The following is a 15,915-nucleotide window of genomic DNA, read 5'->3' as shown; positions in this document are numbered from 1 at the left end:
TTTGTCCCATTAAAAAAATAATAATAAAATGCTTGCCCCAACTTAAAACTGAAGGGGATAAAGAGAACTCCCCTTGCTCTCCCCTCCTCACCCCTAATTCTATTCTTCTTTAGAAGTTTCCAGGATATCCCTGATTAGGGAACAAGATAGAAGGGACAATATACATGAAATAACAAACTGGAAATATTGGTTGTTGTAACTTGTGCAAATATTAGCCGTCACGTGTCAGGAGGAAAGTGAAGGGTGGGTTTGGAGGGACTGGGAAGTAGTTTGTAGTTAGTGAAGGGGCTTTCAGAAATTGATACTGGGGGGTTAGGGGAAGGAGGGGATGCCGAATTTTTGAGGCCTGGTTTCTGTTTGGATTTGTCACATGGGTGTCGGTGAGGAGCAGAGCAGGGTGAGTGGAGCTGAGGGAGACCAAGGGCAGGGGCCAAATACTATCAGATCTTACCCCCTGGGCGGGGATTGGGGTAGGGAGGGTGGCAGGAATGCAAATGAGCAAGAGCCGTGTTAGGAAGCAGTGACAGTAATTGGTGGATATTTATAAAATTACCCTTGGTTGACAAAATAAAAAGTCAACAAGTCTGTGTTAGACCCCCAAACTAAAAAAAAAAAAAAAAAAATTTAAACAAATCTTTGAATGCTGAGAATCTGAGTAAGACTGGAGAACTGGTTGGGGAGTCCTAACTGTCAGATATTGTTCTGCTTTTGTCTTTGGCTAGGCCTTCTTGGATTGTACCTTAATTTGTCCAGATCTCAGCTTTCTTATCTGTAGTTGATAGGTTCTCAGTCCTGGATGCACATTAAAATCATGAGGGAACTTAAAAAATACCCCATGTCAGAGCCCTACTCCAGCCCAAAGTTGCCTGAATCTTTGGTGGTGGGGCCTAGGAATTTTTTTAATGCAGTCAACGTTAAATATCCCTGGGGTAGAATTCACCTAATCGCTCATTGTAGCCAAAAAATGTTACAGTTCTGTGTCTGGTATTATATAATTTTATTCCTTTCAAACACTGTGCACCGATGTTATAAACTTGTTAACTACCAAGAAGTTTTACTATTTAAGAAACACTCCCCATGGGGTGCCTGGGTGGCTCAGTGTGTTAAAGCCTCTGCCTTTGCTTAGGTCATGATCCTAGAGTCCTGGGATCGAGCCCTGAATCAGGCTCTCTGCTTGGCATGGAGCCTGCTTCCCCCTCTCCCTCTCTGCCTGCCTCTCTGCCTACTTGTGATCTCTGCCTATCAAATAAATAAAATCTTAAGAAAAAAAGAAAGAAAGAAAGAAACACTCCCCATAATTCTGAGTAGGCCAGGGATATAATGCCAACATCCTTTTTCCAATGAGTTGGAATCATAAACATAGAAAAACAACAAATAGTTACTTCTTGCACCAGGAGTTGAGAGCATGGACTTCTCTTTCTCATTCTCTCATTTTGAAAAAGCTACCAACTAGAAGCCTGAGTCCACCTCCGTGTATAAAGAAGATGTGGGGGCGCCTGGGTGGTGCAGTCGGTCAAGCATCCAATTCTTGGTTTCAGCTCAGGTCACAATGTCATGGTCGTGAGATTAAGTCCTGTGTCGGGCTCAGCGAGAAGTCTGCTAAAGTTTCTCTCTCCCTCTCCCTCTACCCCTCCCCTCTCTAGAGTGTATAAATAAACCTTAACCAAAAAAAGAAGAAGAAGAAGAAGAAGGAGACTTTGAAAAGTTCAGAGAGGAGGCATTACTGGAAATGTTTTCACTAGAAGAATTGTATATACCCTAAGTTCCGAATTAAGAGGTCCAGTTTGGGGAGTCTTTATCAGACCTAATTCCTACATGGAGTAGGGGATGTTTAAAGAGACTTGATGCTGTTTTATCTGTACCATTGAAGTTTCTGGTTTTGTCTCTTCCTAAATGAGTCATTTTTTTTTTAAAGGACCCTAACTTGGGGAGGTGGGGAAACCGCTGTGAGAGGTGCCAAGGAGGGGAGGTGGGCAGTGAGGACCGAGTTTACACTTGGGCCTTGCACCTGGGAGGGCTGGAACCGGGAACCTGTCTGCTGAGGGTGTATCAAGATGAGAGGCACACAGCCTGGGAGGGGGTGAGGTAGCAGAAATGGCATTGGTATGCTTATTAATTTATCCAGTATTTTCTGGAGTGCACTCACTCACCAAGCATGTGGACTGGTAGCAAGGCTCCCTCCAGGGGGCTAGGGGATGGCGAACCATAGGGAAGAGACCTCCTGGTTTGCACTCTAGGTGGGGACATGAGCCTTCAAAGGTGGCGGTTAGGCATGTCCCTATTTGCCTGCACTTACAGACACATGGACGGAGGCTGTAGTGCCCGCGCCAGTGTGAACAGTGCCAGTGCAAAGGTTAGTGCCAGGCATCATTTCAGAGGAGGAAAAATGGCAGCCTGATGACCCCAGCGCGGAGTGCCGGGGGCCTGCTGGAACATACACAGGCCAGGCACCTCCACATATCACTTCCTCTTCCTGTGCTCCCTTCTCCTGACTGAAAAGTGACCCCACACACCTAAGTCCCCTGCCCCGCCCCCCCATGACTTTTCAGGGTGCCCACTGTCCCCGATCCCTGCGGGGGTGGGGGGAAGGACAGAGAGCAGGGAGCAATTGCCAGACCCCGGCTTTGGCAAAACCAGAGCAGCTGTATGTGCTTTGGGCCACGTGTTTGAGGTGAGGGGGAGCACAGGGCAGGGTGCTCCCTGATGCCCAGAGAGAGTTTTGTGCATTTTGAACGCCAAGCGGGCGCACTCCTTTTATTCCCCGCGGACCCCTGCGAGGGGCTGGTTTTTATCTTTGTGGAGGGATGTGCTACCCCCTTCAGTCGTGCCTATGTGTTTTCTAAGTTTGTCACAAACTTCCTGTTTGGGTATGGTCTGAGGCTCAAAGCTTTGTTGTGTTTTGAAACCCTGGTGTTCACAGAGGTCCGGCGCTTCTCTCTTAGAGGCTGTGGGGTGGCCCCTTTGTTCTCCTTCCTTTCGCTGACGGTTGCCATCTTTCTTTGCAGACCTTCTCTCTGGGAAGCACTCGGTAGCTTCTGTTCTTGTTCTCATTATCCAGGGTTGAGAGCTGGGAGGTTTGAAGGCTGGGAGGAAGGAGGGGGGCAACATTTATTGGGCCCCTTATATAAAGCTAGGCAGTGTGCTAGATGTTTCTGTATGTGTGTTGCATTTAGGCCTCATGGTAGCTCATGCAGAACCAGGCTCAGAGAGGTTAAGGGACCAGCCCAAGACTGGCCAGCCCCTGGGTGACCAGGTCAGGATTGGATCCCAGCCTGACTCCAGAGGTCCGTGAGGACCCTGCTGCGCCTTTGGTTCCACTGGTTTAAGGAGATCTTGATATCTTATTGGGCTTCTTGGTGGATAGCATCACCTTGATCCCTGTTTCTCTTGTTACTCAGGGGCTGCCCATTCTCTCGGTCTGGGGTGTGATTTGATGGTCCTTGAGTGTTCTGCTGACTTCGATCTTTCCCACTCATCTTCCCCTTGTAGCCCCACAAAGCCCAGAATTATGTGTTGTCCGTGGCTGATGACTAAAGTGGGTTAGGGCCAACTCCCAATTCCCCAGAAATGGAGTGTCCTTTTTTCTACTTCTGACCATTCCTCTGGTCACCACAAACCCTGCTGAGCTGGATTTCTCACATCTCAAGCTCTTCCCTTGAAGAGGGAAGAAGAGAGGTTAGCTATCTGTGTCTGTGAAAGCATGTGAAGGGGTAGCTAAGGAAGGATGCCAAGGCCTCGAATATGTGGGAAGGAGGAGGAGGGGGAGCTAAATCTAGCACCCTCCTTCTCATTGGGATAGCTCTTACAGGATGCCAGACTCTGGGTGCTCCTGCAAAGGAACAATCAGTACGCTTCCAGAAACTTGAAGATGGCCGTGTGTCCCGTCCCTTGCCCATTCCAGTTCTCTTCTATTTTCTGAGAAACTTCTGCAACTGTATCATCAGAGCTACATCAGCATTGTTTTGTAGATCAAGCAGTGTTTACCAGCCAAGAGTCCCTGTGTTGAACAGTGGGCAATTCCAAGCATTTTCAACACAAGTATCATCACCCTCGAGGGGTTCGCAGTCTACATGGAAGGGAAATGCCGTAAGCTCAGAAGATCCGGGAGGGTTAGGATGCCGGGGTAGTGTCGCTCAGTGGGCTGCAGGAGAGGGCCAAGAGCTGGTGGGTTGAGAGGGGCGGGGCTGCAGGGGGAGAAATATGTGGGGCCCTGGGACCTGAGGGGCCTGGAAAGGGGAGGCGCATAGTCAGTGGGGTGGAATGGAGGGTGCCTATGGGAAACAAGACTGAAGAAGTGTTCCTGAAGGATCCCATGGAATATGGCTCTGGTGTTGGCCATTTTCCCATATCCAGAGCTGCCAAAGCCAGCTGAACAGGACCAGGCTAGGTAAACACAGGCTAGGCTCACCTGGCTGGCTGCCCTGGAGATGCCGGGGAACGCCAGGGGGCGAGTAAGAACACATTTATCCTGTTGAATTTTAGGAGGGGAAACTTTGAGGGCTTGGATGAAGGTAGTGACATGAATATAGAAGGGAAGACAGAGAAATGGAAGGTGTTAAGCCCGAGCTCTGCCCCTTGCTGCCTGTGGGACCTTGTGCAGGTTACTTAATTTCTTGAATCTCTGTTTCAGCGTCTGTGTGTGGAGGCCAAAAACACTTCACGGGACGGTCGTGTGAGGGTTTGGCTTGTGTGGCGGCTGGCCCACACATTGTGGTCAGTGCTCAGCAGAGTATGAGTCCTCCTGTGGGGGCAAGGCCCAGTTTGTGACATGTGGGGAGGCGGCAGGGGAGCGTTCTGAGAGCTCTCCAGGGGCTCACTCTGGGAACCTGTGGGGGCCTCCAGATTCAGTCTGGGGAAAGCTTTTCTAATCCAGGCTGCTGTGGGCCTGTCCAGAACCCCCACAGCCCTGTGGATTATGCCTCTGTGAAACCATGGCTTCTGGTTTCAGCTGGGCCCTCAGTACTGCTGGGCCCTCCAACCCCAGTCAGGTCGCCACTGGGGGAGGCTAGTGAGACACTGAGGCATAAAACTTAAGGAGGCCCCCTGTTTTAGGGCTGCCCTGTCACTTACATGATTCCCCTTGGAGGGGTGTTTCACACCATACCCCCTGTTGAGCTCCTTCCTCTCTGCCCTTCTTCACTCAGGAGACAACCTGGCTTCGTTTATTCCTTGACAGGTTCCAAACAGCGTAGTCTTAAGCCGTGTCAGGTTCCTGGCTCCACTTCCTTGTGGGTACTGACACTGGGGCTCATCCCAGCCTGACTTCCTTCCACTCAGAGATGGACGCTTCCCTCCTCCTGGCCAGAGAGAAGCTTCTTCCTGTGCCTGAATCCTCCCCATCTCCCGTAGCTTCTGGGACCTCACACCCTTCCATCAGCTGGCTGAAGCCAAACCTCAAAAACCTTCACCCTCTCTAGTTCTCATTCCTTTTTCTCCGCCCTTAAGAGACAGTTGTCTGGAAAGAATCTGCCTTCAGGTTTTGCTCCTTAGTTGACACAGCCATCTCGGTATGTTTTCTGCCTGTGGGAGGAGGTGTGGGGCCCAGGGGAGGAACCTGGTTGGATTTGCTGCAGAGGGCTCATGCCTTCCATAGCAACCTGCCCCCTGTCAGGTCACCTGTGACCTTCATATTGCCACACCCAACGGACCCTTCACTCTTTATCTTTCTGGACTCCTTGCTACTTTTGACACTGGACAACTTCCTCCTTTTTGCACCTCTCACTTCTCTTGGCTTCTTTCATTCCACAAATAAATCTCTCCGCAACTATTTCTTGAGCACCAACATGTTCCAGACTCTGGGATGGATCGTAATACCATGCCCCTTATTTGTAGGGAGTTTGAAGACCAGTGTGAGGGAAGAAGGCAAAAAATATAAACAAATGTCAGGTGCTGATAAATGCTACACCAAAATACACAGTGAGGAAGGGTGATAGGAAGGGTATGGGGTTGTGGGGGAGGGTCTCATTAAGAAAGGGACATTGTCACCAGAACCTGAAGAAAGTAAAGGATGCCCTGGAAGAAGAGCGTTCTGGGCAGAGGGGAGAGCAAAGGCTAAGGTCTTGAGGGAGAAGCCTGCTTGGGGTGTTTGAGGAAGCCCTTCTGGCTAAAGGAAACTGAAGAAGGGCAGAGTAGAAGAAAAGGTCAAGGAAGAGGCTGGACCAGGTCATGTGGGCCCTGAAGGTCATTTCAAGAATTTTGTCTTTTATTTTGAGAGAGATGAAACACTATAGGAATCTTCTGAGCAGAAGAGTGATTTTTAAATGATCACTGAGGCTGTTGTGGGGAGCATGGTGTATTTATCAGCTTGGGCTGCCATAAAAACATACCACAAACTGGGTAATAACAGAATATTACCAGATAACAGAAGTGTATTTTATAACTCTTACATAACAGAAGTATATTTTCTCACAGTTCTGGAGGCCAGAATCTGAGCTCAAAGTGTCAGCGGGGTCTCCCACCCTCTGAAGGCCCTAGGGAAGGATCTGTTCCAGGCCCCCCTCCCAGCTTCTGGTAGTTCCTGGGCTTGTGGCAGTGGAACTCCCATCTTCACACAGCAGCATACTCCCCAGTACTCCCCGTGTGGGTGCCTGCTTCCTAATTTCCCCTTTTTATACCAACGCCAGTTGTACTGGTTAGAGACCCACCCTAACTCCAGGATGACCTTATCTCAACAGCTGATTACATCTGCAATGACCCTATTCCAAATAAGGTCATATTCTGAGGTATTGGGGGTTAGGACTTTAACAAAGGAATTTGGGGGAGATGCAGTCCAACCCATAACACGATTCAATCCCCATCATAGGTGGATTCTAGAAAGGCAAGCAAGGGTGGAAGTAGGGAGATGACGAGTAAGGAAGTCATTGCAATAATCCAAGGAGCAAAACTGCTGGCTTGGACCAAAATGGTGGCAATGGAATGAACGAGAAGGGGTGAGTCTAGATGTGTCTTGAAGAATCAGCTGACATCATTTGCTGGTTGATGGTGTGGAGGTGGAATGTGAGGGAAAGAGGGGAGTTAAGGAGACTCCTGGGTTTCATGAAGGCCTGAGGAACTAGAATGGCGTTGGGTGTCTTTCTCTTCTCTACATTCTCCTCTCCCTTGGGCTTCCTCAGCAGCCTTTCAGGGGCTTCCTCCGGTCCATCCGCTGTTGGATTCTTCAGGGCTTCATCCTTGGCTGCTCCAGTCTCTCCTGATTGATACAATCTTTCCCATGGTGAAGCTGAATATCCTGAATGTGCTTTTTGGGTCACTCCTACAGGCCCTGGCTCTGGCGGATGCTGAAGGAGGAAGACATGGAAGCAGGACAACCCTGAACAATTAAGCCTCTTAATCCTGAAACAGGTAGCTGCTCTGAAGTGTTTTGTGATGAAGGGGTCCTTGAAAGCATTCCTTGGATATCCATGCAATGGAAAATGCCCCAAGAAGGGGAGAAAGGATGCTGTGGGCCTGCTCACCCATAGATTTCTGGAAAACTTTCTTTGGGAAATGGTCGGCGGTTGTGGATTCACTTAGTGGCATTCAGCATCATGTGGAATGGGGCTGAGGGCCTTGTGCCTTTTGTCACTTGACTTTGCAGAGTTGTGAACAGTGAAGGAGCCAAAAGACATTCATGAATGGTAGCTCTGGATGTGTTCAGGGGGGAATTAGACCTCTCTGGAGAATGGTGGTACAGAGGGCTGCTTGGAGAAAGCCACCAGAGCCTGTAGGAGGCAGATTCTTGACCTAAGGAGACTTTGAATTGGCCCTGGGATATTTCTAGTGTTTGTTTTTTTTTTTTTTTTAATCAGCTATAGCCCTGTATTCTCTTCCAGGCTCAGTCTGCCCCCCTAGAAAATGGACACATAGCCAGGATTCCCCTATCAGGTCCCACACAGAAGTTGTCTGAGGGGTCAATAAGTTTGTGTATAAAGAGACTTTTTTTTTTTTTTAATGTTTAAACCCTGGCATAGCAAGGGATAGCCACTTCCCACAATTCTCAGTGACAGCAGAGAAAGGAGGGTGGTGGGTGTCAAACTGGATTCTCTTGGTATGTGCAGGTTGTTTTTCTTGGCAAGGGCCACACTTTTCATCTCTCTTAGTGAGACTCAAAGTTGATGGCTTCTGTTTCTTTTTTTTGTGCTTAATTTTAATTTTTAAGCCATCGTGTCTTGGGGATCCAGTAAGAAACAGGTGGTGTCATCCAAAAGACTCTTCTGATGGGGCTGTAGGTATAGGCAGGGTTAAGAGAACCAAGCACAGGGTGTCGAAGTATCCCGAGGCTAGCGGTATCAGGGAGCTGTTACTATGCCTGGTCCTGAAAGCAAGAGGGAAGGGATGGTTATTAGAACTGGAAAGAGAAGCTCCATGGAAAGGCTCTGTCTGGTGGAAGGATGTAGTCAACCTTCAGTGACACAGCTGGGAAGGAGCCAAGAGAATAAATATCCTCATTGAACTCCCTTGTTAGTCCTCCCTGTCTCCTGATGGCCCCTCCCATTAGGCACACTCAGCCAGAAGCTAGAAGGCAGTGAGCCAGACTGATGCTGTCCATAGAGATCAAGACCCTCTTGGGGGGCATAGAACTGACTGCAGAAGGGGGGATGGATATAGGGATGCAAGTGGAAAATAGCTGACCAAGCAAGCAATGCAAATTGCTTGGATTATATTGGATGTTTCTATCCAAAGAGGGGTTTTTAGGGGCGCCTGGATGGCTCAGTGGTTTGGGCTGCTGCCTTCAGCTCGGGTCATGATCTCAGGGTCCTGGGATCGAGCCCCGCATCGGGCTCTCTGCTCTGCAGGAAGCCTGCTTCCCTCTCTCTCTCTCTGCCTGCCTCTCTGCCTACTTGTGATCTCTGTCTGTCAAATAAATAAATAAAATCTTAAAAAAAAAAAAAGAGGGGTTTTTGTTTGGTGGAGTAAATGAAACTTTGCATTATTAGGTCAGCCACATAGAGCTGTTGGCTGTGAGGGCTGGGAAGAGCAACAGAAATCCTCTAGTCAAACGTCATCCTTTTTACAGTTGGGAAGACCCAGGAAAGTCAAGTGACTTGCCTAAGGCCACTCATGAATTCTTGAAAGTGTGTCTTGAAAACCTGTTCCATTTTAAGGAGAAAACCAACACAAAGCCACTTGAAACAGTTAAGAAGCAGTGTCAAGTAAAATCTAAGCACATGGGGAGAAGGCTGTGAATTAGTGCTTTTTCTCATTTATCATTTTGGATCCTCTGGGGTTGTGACCATCATAACACCCAACTCAAAGGGGCTCCCACCGCACAGGAAATTAATTAATTGGCTCTTGTACCTGCAAAGTTCAGGGATGGGGTGGACTGCATTGTGGGTGTGAAATAGCAACTCAATATGACATCAACCATCCAGTTTCTTTCCCTCTCTCTGTCACTCTTCCATGATGTCAGTTCAACCTCAGGGAGGCAGAATGGCTGCGGAAGTTCCTGGGCTCATAGTTAAGTCTCTCTGGCCAGAAGGAAAGAAGCATTCCTGCCAGTAACTCCTAAAAAAACTGAGAGAGTAGCTTTCCCAGAATTTCATCCCTTGCAAGCCAACCCTGGCATTTCATTGGTGGGAATTATGCCACATTCTCATTCCTCAGACAATCCCAGTAGACAGGTGAACAGTAGACAGTCTGTTGATTGGCAGGGGCGGCAGGTTTTTCTGATTGTTCTATCCCTCTGCTGGGGGCATGCATAACCTTTCCCTAGTACTAGGGCTTGGAGGGCAGATGGAGGGGACAGAACTGAGTAGCATTGGAAAAGGGAGATGGGTGCTGGGAGAGTGGCAGCTGACGTCCAGTATACTGTATCATCTGTAGAAACCTTACTAATTTGGAAGTAACAGTGACAGGAAACCTGCTTTTAACTAGCGAAAGTCCGAATCTTCAAGCATTTCATGGCAGTTGTCTCAGACAGAAGCTTTCCAAACAGTTCTTGTTGGATGGCTTGCAATTAGCATCTGCTTTCCAGTATGTCTGAAAACAGACTCTTCTGGTAGGTCAACCATGCTTTCTACAATTCTGCTTAATTTCTCATATGCGTATTCATACTTTGTATACCCAGAGTAAACACTGAACTCAAATTCTGGGTTAGTGGAGATTAAATTACATTAAAAGTCTCATCATTTAAAACTTACCCTTAAATGGGAGTAAGAATAGCCTCGACTTCATAGGTTTGTTTTAAGGATTAGCCGAGGTAATCCAAGTAAAGTAACCCAGTGTCCCAGTAGCTAGCCCAATAAATGTTACCTTTATTAGCATCCTGTATCTCAAAATATTGTCACATTTATGTGTTTATGTGCACATTTAATCTAGGAAATTAACTCTTTTCACAACAAATACATTATTTGTCACTGATTACTTAGAGATGAGGTAAATAAAGGTATTAAAAAATTTACTGTTTATGGATTTTTTTCCCCACCAGAATGGTTTTTATTTTAGAAATCATTTTCGGGGAAATCTAAAAAAAGAAAATTTAGGTATCATACAGTTAAGGGTAGATAGAATCCCTGGATAAAATGGGATTTAAGTTTACAGTCACTTTTTAACATATTCTTACTTGAAAAGTTTTATAAATCGTTGAAGTCCTGTCATGATGTATCCCAGCTGATTTTTTTTTTTTTTTTTTTTTTTTTTTTTTTGTTCTCAGTATGGAGGTTCTGGAGGGAACAAGTGACCCTCCTAAGCTTTGGTTTCCCAAGCCAACCATGCCATTTGGCTTCTCTGGGTGGATGGATTTTAGGATCACTTGGATCGGGTGAGATGCTACAGTAGCAAGAAGCTAGTCTCAGGCATTTATTTCAGTTGAATTTAACTGAACCAATGCTGTGACAAAATGCTGTGAATTGTTCTCTAAAGCCTTTAGTACCATAAGGCCGACCTCTCAGAATTTCAGGGTGAATTGTCTTAATTTGGGGGTTCCCAGATTAGTGGTACCCTCAAGCTTTAGCACCTGTGTTTCGAATGAGGGGTGAATAGGGTGCAGTGAGGGGCCTGCAGATAGAGGAAAAACTTCCAGAACAACCAGGAACTTATAGACCACAAGTTTATAGACCTTAAAAATTTTCATACTCTCTTCCTTGCATTTGACTAAAATAAACCTTAAATTTTCTATGGGTTGCTTGTTGGTCCTGAGGATGGTCACCATTGTGATAACTAGATGGCAGCTAGTAACAACTAAATGATTGACCCTAAATTCCTTGGTTCAGACAAGTGGTTCTCATACATAGATCACTTGGTTGAAGAAACTGTCAAAAAAAAAAGAAAAGAAAATGGAAGGGATTGGCTTAGGGCTACCAACTTCTGATTTTGCCATCCTTAGTGGATATTTTGAAATATCTAACATTACCACGGTTATCATACAAGAAAGGAACATTTTTTTCTTGATATTACCTATAAAAACTACAGCATATTTGGGCCCTGAGCTACAGTCTATGGGTAGCAAGCACTGGGGAGATGGGGAGTAATTTACTTAATGTGCAGTGGAGCGGGGGAGAGCCTACTTTTCTGAAGATTCTCTTAGAACCTAGGCATTCTCTTAAGTCATGTCTTTATCTGACTTAAAGGAGGAGAAATTCCCTTGTATACAAGTTTTGATGAATCCAATCCATTTTTTAAAGAAGGAACTGTTTCCTCTCAAGTCATTAACTTAGAATTGTTAGTTGTAGAAAATCTTGCAATACCTAGCTGTATCAACAGTTTTTCTTTTTCCATAATTTGACCGTAAAAATGATAAATCTGTTCATTTCAATTTGGCCTTCAGTTGTGTAGTATATGCCTCTGTGTGTGGGAAAGCACACACACACACACACACACACACTCGCACGGAGGGAGGGAGGGAGGGAGGGAGGGGGGAGTGAGGGAGAGAAAGAGAGAACTTAATTAGGTGAAAAGCCCCAGAAAGGAAAGGGTGCTTGTGAGAAAATCAATGTGTGCCTTAGTCAGTCGCTGGTAAGCGGTAGTACTTGTAGTAACAATTACATCTCGGAGCTGCCAACAGAATATGGCTTTTTAAGATGTCTTTTGACATCATGAAAAAACCCCACACATACACCCAACCACCCCTGGCATCCCAAACAGTAATAAAACATTCCTCATTCTGCTTCACTTCACATGCTTGCTTGATTTTGCCACAAACATGTTTTGCCTTCCAGCCAGGGATTAAGCTTCCGTATGAGGCCATGACTGGTGTGAAAACAACTTCTCTGTCATTGTTGAGGGGGAGAGAAAACTGCTTGCATGCCTGTGCGAAATCCTGAATGGAATTGTGGGATTGTAGTGCCACAGAGGGTCTTGAGTTCCATGCCTTCCTGCCAGGCTACCTGAAAGCTCATCTCCATGACTGACAAAAGGTGACCTAATCCTAGTGTGTCATTGACCTCTAACATTTCACGGATCCTCTGTGAACAAGGACATGAACTAAGATATGTCTTTCTCAGGAAAAAACAGACCGTTCTGCAACACACCGCACATGCAGTTAACTGCCCTGTTGACAGCCTCATTGTGAGGCACAGTGTCGCTGTTTGAGTCCTGTTGATATTCTCACATACGCTCCTACAGCACAGTCCTCGCCTGTTCCAACAGATACTCCATCTTCACTCGGACTCCTTACCACTTGTTTCTATTCGGGTGTCTCTCTCTCTACAGCAGGGTATTCTGTGTGTTTAGTCACAGCTCAGTGTTCTTTTGGACAGCCATTACCACAACCCTCTTGCTTTAGTCAGTTTGGGCTGCCATAACAAAATACCACAGACTGGGTGGCTTAAAATAGAAATTTATTTCTCACAGTTCTGAAGGCTGGGAAGTCTAAGATCAAGGTGTTGGCAAGGCAGGTTTCATTCTGAGACCTCTTAATGTTGGCTTGTAGGCGGCCACCATCTTACTGTGTGCTCACTTGACCTCTTCTTTGTGCCCTTGTGAAAAGAGGAAGCTCTGGAGACTCTTCTTCTTCTTAGGACACTAATCCCATCAGGGGGGCTCCACCCTTGTGACTCATCTTAACCAAGTTGACTCCCAGAGGCCCCGCCTCCTAATGCTATCAGATTGGGGGCTAGGATTTCAAACATACGATTTTGGTTGTGTGGGTGGTGACGGATGACCAGACACAAATTTCCTGTCCATAATAATTCTGAATCTTTATTTGTGGCTCCCTTGAAGTGTTTACAGTGTCGTTAGTCCAGGAGCCCTGCAGTAAGTAAAGAAAGCCTTAGAATTATTGTTGTGGAACACATACAGCATTCTATAGGTGGCTTGGGGGATTACAAAGTTGGAAACCGTTTACCACAGAATTCAAGGTGACCTAGGTAGACTGGTGATCTCCTCCTCTTTTCAGATCTTGGGTTTCTTAGATCCAAATGTCAGTGGTAAAGTTATGGATGCTAAATTCGGTCAGCCTCAATGAAGTGTGGCTAGGTCAGCATTCAGTATTCCCCGACCACCATCTGTAGCCTCCCTTTTAGGCCTCTAAAAAGGAGGCTTTCAGAATGAAAGCCTGGGAAAATGAGTTCTTAGCACTTTATCCTCTTGGGCATTTACTTCCTTTTCATGGGGGAAAGGAAGGCAGTAAATTATACTAAAACTGTTCCCTTTTCCATTAGAGATCAATATCTTGCAGTGTCATTTGAAGTGTCTACAAATTCAGGAATGTCTGCATGGACACAGGCGTGCGTGAATGCACATACACACGCGCACACACACAGAGAAACCTGTGCCAGGTGGAATATTTTAAAATATAAAAGGCCTTTGAACGTTCTTTTTAAACTTTCAAGAACAGATAATTTCTGTGTTATATAAACTGTTCCAGGCTTTAGAAAAAAGATGGAAAACTTCCAGATTCTTTTTTCAAGCAAACATGACCCTGATAACAAATCTGGCAAGCCCCCAAAGGGAGGCTATATACCAGTCTCTCTCCGGAATGTAAAAATTTCAGATAAAATTCTAGTGAGTGGGTTTCAACAATAGGTTTTGTGAATGTTCCACCAGACCCAAGTAGGTTATGGAATACAGGAATGTATATGAATGGCTTCATATACATAGATTTTCATTTGAGTCACATAAATTATTTAAGTGAACATAGGCGATAATCTCATTAGTTCAGAAGAACACTCAGTCAATTCAACTTCTAATTTTTATGAACCACTTAAAAACGAGCATATAACATGACCATTCCTTCATATGATAAGAGCCCACTGTCATTTATACTTTTGTGGGGCCCCAATAAAGATATTATTAGATATGACTGAGATCAAAACAGAAAGCCAATGTAGAAATTTATGAAAGTAGTAACTTTAACTTTAGAGAAGAAATATTATAAGGAAAAGGATAAAATTATCCTTACAGATCACTCAGTTGTAGATCAAGAAGGCTTAAAGAGATTACTTTTAGATGGAAAGATAAAAACTAAGGATTTTGGAGGGGCACATGGGTGGCTCTGTAGGTTACGCATCCAACCCTTGATTTCGGCTCAGGTCATGATCTCAGGGTCTTGAGAGTAAACCCCGCGTTGGGCTCCATGCTGGGTGTGGTGTTTGCTTGAGATGCTCTCTCTCCCTCTCCCACTGACCCTACCCCCATTTTTGTCTTGCAAAATAGATAAGTAAAATCTTTTAAAAAACAAACAAATGAACTAAGGATTTGGATACTTCTGAAATCAGTTCACGAGTCTAATGCCATTCTTTTCAAAGTCCCACCAAGGTTTTAAAAATTTCATAAGATGATTATCAGTCTATATGGAAAAATAAGTAGATGAGAACCTCAGGAGAATTCTGGAAATGGCTGTAGGAGGAGGGTGTTAGATCTGTTGGATATTATAGTATATTGCACTACCAGATATTAAAGTGCCTAATGAAGTCTTCGTAATTAAAACACAGTGATGCTGGCGGAAGACGAGGAAGTAGGTAAGGGAACCAGGACAGTTCAAAAGCAGACCCTCACATAAATAATATGGTAAATCATAAAGAAGACATCAGAAATCAGTGGGGAAGGAAAGATTATTCAAAAAGTAATTTTGATGCATAGTTAGCAATTTGGAAAAAATCATTCTAACTTCACCAAAATGAATTCCATATTGATTAAACAATTAACTGCAAAATGTAGAGGCATAGGAAATCTATAGAATTGAATATTGCTTAGAAACAAAGGAAAAACCCTCAAACAGGAAAAGTCAAACTACAGAAAAAAAAATAAATAAAAGATTTCTTCATGTGAAAAGCCAACGGGGTAATAGTAGATTAGGAAAAGATCTTCAGTAACAGGACAGAATTAGCATCTTTATTTTGGGACATGCTCAAACAAACTTAAAAAACTAATTAAAAAAATTAAACCTTGTTGGAACACTTGTATAGGTGACTACATAAGTACTGTACAAATATATAGAGAGAATGGTCAATTTTGTAATAAGAGATATGTAGATTAAAACATTGGCAAAATACGATTTTAACGTATTAGCCAAAGAATGCATTTTTAATGCTAATCCCCAATTCTGGTGGTATTGCAATATTGCGAAATGGCTATACAATATATTAAAGAGCCATATTATTTATTCATACATTTTGATCCAGTAATATTACTTCTGTGGACCATCTCCCCCCATTCCCTCAGTGAAGGAAATAATACACAATACTTAATAAGCTATTTCAACAAAGATGCTCCCTGATGCATTATTTACAAAATACACACACACACACACACACACACACACACACAACTAATGTCCAACTGTTAGGTAACCATAAAATGAAATAGCTCTTCTCAGCATAATACTGTAATATAATGAACAATTATTTTGAAGATACATCGTAATGTGGCACGATACTTACAATATAATTTTATGTATAGAAATTACAGTATAAATTGTGGTGTAGTTGCACTATAGAATACAGCTATATTGCTGTGCAATTAGATTGAATGACCCATAGCTGCCTGTGACGACTGAAG

The 15,915-nt window shown here is 44.8% G+C and overlaps 1 protein-coding gene across 19 annotated transcripts in view; it reads left to right on the top strand.

Annotated features, from left to right (window-relative positions):
* TRERF1 (transcriptional regulating factor 1) overlaps positions 1 to 15,915 on the top strand; it is a 201,787-nt gene that overhangs the window by 74,644 nt on the left and 111,228 nt on the right. For 16 of the 19 annotated variants that reach the window (XM_013062255.2, XM_013062245.2, XM_013062248.2 and 13 more), the window contains exon 3: positions 7,259 to 7,341. The exons of the other annotated variants lie outside the window; for them this stretch is intronic. The gene's annotated coding sequence lies outside the window, so the exon portion shown is untranslated. The remainder of the gene's footprint in view (positions 1 to 7,258; positions 7,342 to 15,915) is intronic. 19 annotated transcript variants of the gene reach the window in all.

The sequence above is a fragment of the Mustela putorius genome, unplaced genomic scaffold, assembly GCF_011764305.1.
Source record: "Mustela putorius furo isolate JIRA1106 unplaced genomic scaffold, ASM1176430v1.1 tig00003983_pilon_pilon_pilon, whole genome shotgun sequence".
Taxonomy (NCBI): domain Eukaryota; kingdom Metazoa; phylum Chordata; class Mammalia; order Carnivora; family Mustelidae; genus Mustela; species Mustela putorius.
This window is presented reverse-complemented; position numbering and strand designations above follow the sequence as displayed.